The sequence below is a fragment of the Halichoerus grypus genome, chromosome 2, assembly GCF_964656455.1.
Source record: "Halichoerus grypus chromosome 2, mHalGry1.hap1.1, whole genome shotgun sequence".
Classification (NCBI taxonomy): Eukaryota; Metazoa; Chordata; class Mammalia; order Carnivora; family Phocidae; genus Halichoerus; species Halichoerus grypus.
Genome location: NC_135713.1, coordinates 98,075,994 through 98,085,709, shown reverse-complemented (window position 1 = coordinate 98,085,709; position 9,716 = coordinate 98,075,994).

Below are 9,716 nucleotides of genomic sequence, written 5' to 3'. Positions count from 1 at the left end.
GTCTCCTATGAACAAACTGCTTGATCTTGCCGTGTTCAGTCAGGCTGCTGTATGTTTGTTACTCGCCTGGCTCTGACATGATCAGGATATTTTCTTTCAGTACTAACACAGGTTTCTTCCCTCGGCAAGAAAGCAGGGCCCTATAAAGAAGAAAACGGACTTCACCTGCTGTGCCAACAAACTTGAAGGGCTGTCTCAAAGAAAAAATTCCCAAACCAGGGCCCTCCTGGTTTCTCCTGACTCAGACACTTTTGCTCCCTCCTTTCCCCTCATATTTCATGCCCTTGACATGAAATAGACAGACAACAGGGATCCACGTTTGCTTTATGTTGCCTGCCTTCCATTTGTTACCTCCTCTTTGCTTGTCATTTTGACCAAGGTTGCAGCTGCAGCCCATTACTGACCCTCCCATTTAAATGCCATCAGTTTCCAGCCAACAAAAATCTTCACAGATTATATAAAAACTCAGTCACACCAAGAAGTTTGGCATTGCTCATCCAGAAACTGGTGATTTGGTATTGCCCAATAGTCAGAGGACTGAAGTCTTTGCTTCTTATGCTGGCTGGTCTCTGGGAGGATGGCAAGCAGAACTCTCAGGTACCAGGCAGGATGATACAGCAGGGGTTCTCGGACTCAACGGAGCATCCGAGTGACCAGGGTCGGGGCTTGTTACAACACACATTGCTGCTTGTTACAACTCAATTACTGATTCAGTGGGTCTGAGGCATGGCCTGAACACTGCATTTCTAAAAAGTTCCCAGGTGATGCTGATGCTGGTCCAGGATCACACTTTGAGAACCACTGTGGTAGAGAGTGTCCGGAGAGGGGGACCAAGCTGTCAACCTGACTTGTTGAATCTAGAATAGATGGATCTGCATATGAGACATCGTAAAATCACCTGAGGAGATTTAAAAGCTCTGGCTGCCCAAGCTGCATCCCATTAGAAATCAGAATCTTTGAAAATGATGGGACAGAAGTATCAGTATTTTTTTAAACTTTCCAAGTGCTCCCAATGTGTAGGCAAATTTGAGAACCAGCAGTTCTCAGACCAGGATGCAAATTGAAGTCATATGGGGAGCTTTTAGACCAGGTTCCTGCCAGGACATTACCCTGAACCAATTAAATCAGAATATCTGGGTGTGAGGCCTGGGCGGGCTGCCTTCATTCTTTTATCCCTTCCTTCCCCCCTTCCCCTCCTGTCCAGTTTTCCAGATTTTTCTAAAGTTCAACCAGTGTGGGGGTTTACTAATCCGAATTTCAATGTACCCCTTTTATAAACTGTCATTTTTGTTGCAGTTGATAAATCCCTTGGTTTTGTTTTTTAAAAGAATCATTTATTTGAAAGAGCTCGAGCACACGCGAGTTGGGGGAGGGAGAGAATCTCAAGCTGACTGTGCGCTGAGCACAGAGCCCTACTTGGGACTCAATCCCACAACCCAAAAGATCATGACCCAAGCTGAAACAAGAGTCAGATACTTAACCAACTGAGCCACTCAGGCACCTTCAAATCTCTTGTTTTATTTTATTTTATTTTTTTTTTTAATTTTTTTTTTTATTTTTTAATATTTTATTTATTTATTTGACCGAGAGAGACACAGCGAGAGAGGGAACACAAGCAGAGGGAGTGGGAGAGAGAGAAGCAGGCTTCCCGCCGAGCAGGGAGCCCGATGTGGGGCTCGATCCCAGGACCCCGGGATCATGACCTGAGCCGAAGGCAGACGCTTAACGACTGAGCCACCCAGGCGCCCCAAATCTCTTGTTTTAAACAAAGGAAATTGAGATGATTTTTATTTTTTTGAAACTAGAGAAGACTAATCCGAGTAGGGGTGGGTGCAGGGGAACAAATTCATCTTCAGGGTGGATCCCCTAGCAACAGGGCCATACCTTCTCTAAAAAATTACCTTGGGTGGCACTTCTCAGGGCCCACCTGGACCTGCAACATCAGCAGTACCTGGGAGTTTGTTAGAAATGCACGTTCTGGGGCACCTGGGTGGCTCAGTCCGTTAAGCGTCTGCCTTCAGCTCAGGTCATGATCCCAGGGTCCTGGGATCAAGTCCCATATCGGGCTCCCTGCTCAGCAGGCAGCCTCCTTCTCCCTCTCCCTCTGCCTGCCGCTCTCCCTGCTTGTGTGCTCTGTCAAATAAATAAAAATCTTAAAAAAAAAAAAGAAATGCACATTCTCGGGGCCTACACCAGAAATCCTGAGGGTGGGGCTCTTGAATCTGGGTCTTGGCAAGCCCACCAGGTGATTTCGAGGCATTTGAAGGTTTAAGCACCACTAACCAGGAAGGTAGCAGTGGGGAAATTAAGATCTTGATCTTCCATTTCTGACGTCAGTCATCTATTTTTTTTGACACACCACACTACCTGTCAAAAGATAACAGGAACGATGGCAGTAGCCGTGGCAGAAGCCCCCTGACTTAATGCCATGTGTCTCAGCGTGAGATGGAACCGTCACACCTCCACCATGCCCCTGCTGGTCATGGGCTTCCGTCCCTGAACTTTCTGTTTAGCCTTAAACCATGTGGTTTTGTGTCCTTGGTATGCTGGCCACGGGTAACCCCCAAACTCGGAGACCCATCTGCATTTAGTAGATGGCTGCCACTCCAATCTGATTAAAGCAACTTTGGAGGCTCTTTGGGGCTCCTGTTGGCCTGCCTTCTGCTCTCCATTTCCTCACCAGATGGGGTCACATTTTATGCAAGCCACAACACACGCCTGCTCAGCCTGTTCAGCCAGGGAGTATTTTACCAGAAGTCACAGCCTTCCTCTCAGCCTGAGCAACGACAAAATAGGAAGCAGCTCTTTTTTTGTCATCAAGATCCTAAGGCAGTGGGAGGCCTCACGGCCTGCCTGGGATGGAGCCGGACCGCGTAAGAAATGTGCGGTGATACCCGTCAACTAAACAACCCCTTGGCTGCTATTCTCAACAAGGAAGGGAACCTACTTTTATTGAGCACATACCAATCCTCAGGACTTCACATACATGATTTTACTTGATCCCAACAACATTGTAAAGTTAAGTAGTAGTATTCCCAGTTACAGAAATACAAACCTAGAAGAAACAAATTCAGAGAGACTGAATGGTGCTCCTGAAACCCCACAGCTAGTAAACGGAGATTGGAGCTCTCACTGTTACCCCACCCTGCCCAAAGGGGATGCCTTTGCTATCTGCACCACACTTAAATGTCAGTCCTAGCTTGTTTCTACCGCTGTATTACATGTCCTGATAAAAATGTCGAAAATACATACAATCTTTATGGGGCGCCTGGGTGGCTCAGTCATTAAGCGTCTGCCTTCGGCTCAGGTCATGATCCCAGGGTCCTGGGATGGAGCCCTGCATCGGGCTCCCTGCTCAGCGGGAAGCCTACTTCTCCCTCTCCCACTCCCCCTGCTTGTGTTCCCTCTCTCGCTGTCTCTCTCTCTCGGTCAAATAAATAAATAAAATCTTAAAAATACAATTTTTAAAAGTATAAATCTGTGCTGGTTAATGAGTTGATTCTTGGGACGCTCTGTAAAAATCAAAAGCGTGAGCAAAAAAGAATTCATGAAGGGAAACGTAGTTATAATGGCATCAGAAATCACTCTTTCCTAGTACCTTCTTGGATCTGTTTCTCCCTTGCTCTCCTGCTGTCCACCTTCCTATCCCAACAAGGACTTTCATCAACTCTCCAGTGAGGCCAGGTGGGACTAATACCACACCCAGCCTCTTCCGGTGCTGTGCTCTCCACCGATGACTATTCCATCCCCTTCTCTCACACTCCATCCTCATTCCCACCTGTGTGTGAACAATCCATTCAACACAGGAGAGTGCCTGCTTCCCCACAGCCTGGCCAGTATTGAGCACCATATTCTTTTAAAGTTTTCATCATGAATATAGGAAAAATAAAAATCTCATTTTAAATGGCATGTCCTTAATTGCTGTTGAGGTTGAACACCTATTCAAAAAATATTCCTTGGTGAATTGCCCTTTCATTTTCTTTACCCAATTTCTTTTTGGGAGTGGTTCTCATTGATATGAGAGAATCTTTATTTACTAAGGACATTTATCTTTTTTTTTTAAGATTTATTTATTTGAGAGAGAGCACATAAGAGAGTGTGTGTGACTACGGGGCAGGGCAGAGAGAGAGAGAGAGAGAGAGAGAGAGAGAGAATCTCTTCCTGAGAGTTCCCCTTTTGTGCTATTTCATGTAAATACTACAAAGAAAGAAAGACATTTCCTCCACCCCCAGTTTTTCTTTAAACCGGCTGGCTCAGTCAGTAGAGCATGTGATTCTTGATCCTGAGGTCCTGAGTTCAAGCCCCACATAGAACTTACTTTAAAAAAAAAGGTGGTGTGGTGTGCCTGGGTGGCTCAGTTGGTTAAGCATCCAGCTCTTGATTTCAGCTCAGGTCATGATCTCATGATGTGAGATCAAGCCTCATGTCAGACTCTGAGCTACGTGTGGAGCCTGCTTGAGATTCTCTCTTCCTCTCCCTCCGCCCCTCCCCCACGTCTCTTTCTATCTCTCCTTCTCTAAAAAAAAAAAAAAAGAATAACTGAGACAGAAGATTAATCTGCAGCTCTTGCAACTGGGCATTTCATTACTGCAGCTGAGACTTAAAGAGAGGAGGACTTTGGGGTTAATGTGGGGGAAACAGGCTGCATGCTGCCAAGACTAACATTAGGGATGGGTGGGGGCTGAGAACAGCTGGGGGTGTGTTCTTTCCTACCTCAGCCTCCAGACCTCACCCTGGACCAGCTGGAGGGAGTGAAAAGACAGAGGAGGTGGGGATCTGGGCCAAGGAAGGGGAAGGAAAGGAGGGAAATTTCAAGTCAAGCAATTGAGAGAGAATTCCTATAGCAAATTCCAGGGTCAGAGGACGGAGGGTTTGGCCTCTCATGCATGTGCGTGTTGGGCGGGTGAGGGGCGCGGGGGAGGGGATTTAGGTGACCTAGGTAACTGAGCAAAGTCAGACTTGTAAGGCCACTGCAAAGCCTGCTTCTGCAAGTAATGTGTATACCATCTGTCTCTCCATGCCAGTGGAAGCACTAATAAATGTTACATGCTGAAACTTTTGCATAGCTTGTACATAAAAAAATTCCATATGCCAAATGACTGGACTACATGAACACATCTGTCAAAAACAGGTCTCTTAGGTACAATTTAGGACATTCCAAAGCAGCTTTATAACTGTTCCAACCTCCAAATGGTATGAATTAACTCTCATAAGCCAGGTCTATCCTCTCTGAGTAAAGGATTGGGCTAAACATCCAACTAATTCAAGTCTGAAACACTCTTTTGCCTTCATTATAGAGAGTATTACTAGCAAATTCTTTTTCCCCCCAAAATTATACTGTTGATTGACTCAGTGTTTGATGTCACATTGTTGACATATGTTAATATGGCCAAAATGATAAAATACTTCATTATGGGCTTGAAAAGAACCATATTTTACATTTCTACTAGATTGTTCCTCCAATAACATCTATAATTTCCAATGTACACTGACACAAGTATGTGATTAGATCTCAGGCGCCAAGTATAATTTATTTTGTAAAAGTCATTATATAAGAACTCCTGAGATGGCCCTTTCACATCCATTCTCTCCCTCAACAGGAGATGCATGAAGGAGGAATGCAATCTCCTTTCAGGACAAAGCTTAGATGTAAACTTCATGTGCTGTCTCAGCACTCATATTAACTCTAGGGACTGGAACATTTTCTTCTTCTTTTTACCTCATATGAACTTTTTGTTTTGGTTCTCACTTTTATGAAAATATCTTTAGAAAAGCAAGTATAAGTAATGAATGAATGGAATGAATGAATGAATGAATGAATGAACTGGAAAAATCAATCAGCATCTTCAAATGTCTCAACATGATGGAAAAATTGGAAGAGTCCAAGAGAATGAAATGTAGCAGGTGTGAATGAAAATCACACCTAGGTCTCAGAAAACTAGAGATGGATGGAGGAAGAATTCAACCTATTAGCAGGACATATGAAGAAAGACTTAGAGATTTCAGTTTATTACTCGATAGGCATCAGCAAGCTATTCAGGCTGGTCTGGTGACTATGCTAATAGATGAATACTGTCCAAAACAGAGGAAGAAACAGCCTTCGACTCTGGCTCAGGTACTCTGTTCAGATACACACCTAATTTTAACAACAAACTGGAGTGGATTCAAACAGGCCAAGGAGACAAGACAGGGCCTGCCCCTAAAGAATGCCTAATGCAATAGGGGAACTGAATCAAATGAATCAAATGAAAGCCAGTTCAAGGATCCTGTGGTTAAGTTTAGCCTCAGAAAGGAAAAGCTTTGAGAAGCCATTCGGTATAGAGGGAGTAAAATTTCAGTTATCAAATATTTGAGGATCTGTTATATGAAAGATTAAGTCTGTTTGGTATGGAAACATTAGAACCAATAAGTAAACTTCACTGGAAGACAGAGTTCACCTCAATGTGGGGGGGGGGGGAGGAATTTGCTCTTTAGGCCACCTGTTAGCATATCCATGGGAGTGATAGTGCTGTCTAGGGGGCAAAAGTTCATTCTTAGAGGGGGCGATGTGCGAAGAATGGGCTTACAATGGTTTCAGGCCCTTCAAAGTTCCACCCTACTCAACAAAATCTTATTCCTTAGTATTTAATTTCTCTTGTTGAGCTTTCTTGGGCATCAAATGAGCAGCATTGGCACTAACACGGAAGATACCCAAACGGATGCTAGATGGGTACTACAAGACTATGGTGAAGTGATGGCTGTGATTTGAAGACTGTTTTTGAATTGATTGCTCAATATTGTAGGCAGCGGCCTGCTGTGCTGTGGCCTGCCATTGGCTGCCTTGAGGATGTTGTCCATGTTCCATCCTCAGTGCTACTGTGTGACTGGAGCTTTGAGAGTAAATACAAATGGCTTGTATCTTACTATTTAATTCCACAAAAGTTAGTCAACCTAGGGGCGCCTGGGTGGCTCTCAGTTAAGCGTCTGACTCTTGATTTTGGCTCAGGTCATGATCTCTGGGTTGTGAGATTGAGCCCTGCTTCAGGCTCCACACTCAGCAGGGAGTCGGCTGGAGGTTTTCTCTCTCCCTCTCCTCTCTGCCCCTATCCCTGCCCCCCCAACTCTCTCTCTCTCAAGTTAAAAAAAAAAAAGTTAACCCATCATTATGTCAGGTGCTGAAAAGAAGTGTCAACAATATCTGAATAAGTATCTAGCATTTAGGGGCGTCTGGGTGGCTCAGTCATTAAGCGTCTGCCTTCAGCTCGGGTCATGATCCCGGGGTCCTGGGATCGAGCCCCGCATCGGGCTCCTTGCTCGGCGGGAAGCCTGCTTCTCCCTCTCCCACTCCCCTGCTTGTGTTCCCTCTCTCTCTCTCTCTCTCTCTCTGTCAAATGAATAAATAAAATCTTAAAAAAAAAAAGTATCTAGCATTTAAAAGCCATTTTCTCATATCACACAAAAGTTAAAAGTTAATACTTAGGAGATTTAATTTTCTTCCATTGTTTCTCTTTTGCTGAAAAAGTAACCATCTTGAATGATTTTTATATTGATTACATTGCTTTTATTATATACTTCTAAAATTGCTAATATGTATATATTTGATACATTACAGTTTATAAGTAAATGATCTGTATTAAAAGTTATTTGGCAAATACAGTTATAAAGTTAAATGTTAATACTTTTTTTTTTTAAATTTTATTTTTAAGCAATCTCTATACCCAACATGGGGCTCGAACTCACAATCCCGAGATCAAGAGTCACATGCTCTACTGACTGAGCCAGCCAGGTGCCCCTGATTTTCAAGTTAACTAAAATTTTAACTTAAAATTAACCCTGCATTAGATAAAAAGAGTAAGCTTTATACTTACTCTTATGTATAAAGCACAGATATACATATGGTAAATAAACATATACAGTACATCTGTGGTATTAAAATCTCATAGGCAGGTGATTAGGCAAAAACATGTCTAAAAAAGGCTCTTCGGGGGAATGACACTTTTTTTTGAATGATAATTTTTTAAAAGTTGAGAAACCCTGAACTAAAGCCACCTAAGCTTTCTGGCATGAAAACATTTTGCCGTTGGTTTGCCAGGATGAATCTCTGCCAAAATTTGAAATAAGAATGGGTTTATTCATATTCTTTTCCTGTCCTCATGTCCCCTTCCTTGCTTTTTTTTCTACCCTAGGTGGTTGTATATCTTCTAGTGACAGAATCATCCTTTTCCTTTTGGGGCCAGAATCCCATTCCGTAGCTCCAGGGGTGGTGATAGATGACCCAGGTTTGTCCAGCAGTGGACATGTCACGTGAGTCAGATCAATCAGTTGATCCTGGGACTTTTGTTGCAACTGAGAAGAGATCCTTTTCTGTAGGAGTTACATTTGCCAGGCTGTGAGCCTGGAGCTGCTAAAGTCTCTCTTTGCCATAACCTGGGGCAAGTCTCCCGGACAATAAAACCAACCTAGCAGAAAGCAGAGCCAGAGAACAAAAGGAGAGAGGCAGTATTCAGTGATAGCACTGAGAACCTAGATCCAGTCATACCTGAAGCTATCAGAACCCCTCGAGTTCTTTGTGTCTTTTGTGACTTAAGCCAAATGGAGTTCTATCTCTATTACCAGCAACCAGAAGGGCTTTTACTTCATAAATCAACATTGCCCAGTTCACTCTGTCCAGAGTCCAGGAACCTCTCTTTGGTTCCCCCATCCAAGTCCACTTTTCCCATTTGAGGCCTTAACCCCATCACCTACCCCTACTCAGAACTTCACTCTCAGGAAGACTGTTACAATTCTTGCTGGGTATGGTTTTGAATCTGAGACACTAATCTTATAGTAGTATTTTTGGTGCCACTTTTCATTTCTTGGTTAAATTATGAATTATTGTTTATTTGAAAGAATGTGTTTTATTTCCTTTTGTGGACACCCCCAAATGTTTGCCCTATATGTAAATATATATATAAATTATGTAACATTCTATCATCAGCTCACTTATCATTAAGTATGTACCATTAAGTTATTACACACTGAAAGGCAACAAACATGAATCTATACTTATGAAATTCTACTGACCTCCATGAAAAATGTCTATTGTTAATTTATGACAGATAAACAGAAGGTGAAACTGATTTGGTAATTTTATTATAAAACATGTAAATATAAATTTTTAAAAATTGAACTATAGTATACTGGATAATATATTTTGGAACTTTAAAGGTTCTAAGTAGTACATTCGCTAGCAACTAAAGTTGTTCAGTATTCCTCCTAAGAATTCCTCAGTAATTTGAAATTTAATGATTTTTTTATTTTCAACAACTCCATTCCCAATGCTTTCTCAGGAAGGAAGGAAGATAGGAAGGAAGGAAGGAAGGAAGGAAGGAAGGAAGGAAGGAAGGAAGGAAGGAAGGAAGGAAAGAAATTTGGAAGCAATAAAAGATGGCTTCTTTAATTCTGTGGGTGCACAATCGGTTAACATTGTCCATTTTTCTGGGGACACAAATTGAACAGCAGACCAACTAATGGGAGGTGAAGTCATAACGTGGAGTATATCATTTTATCAGCCTCAGTAACTGATAGTCAAAAATCGGATCATTTAAGGAGATTTAATTCACTAGGAAGATTTAGGTTAGGATACATTATACTTGAGCACATCCAAATGGATTCAGGAGGCATCTGAACATCCTGAACCGGGAATAAGAAGCCAGGGTTTGTGATACAAATTCAAAAGTCAGCCAAAACTCAAATGA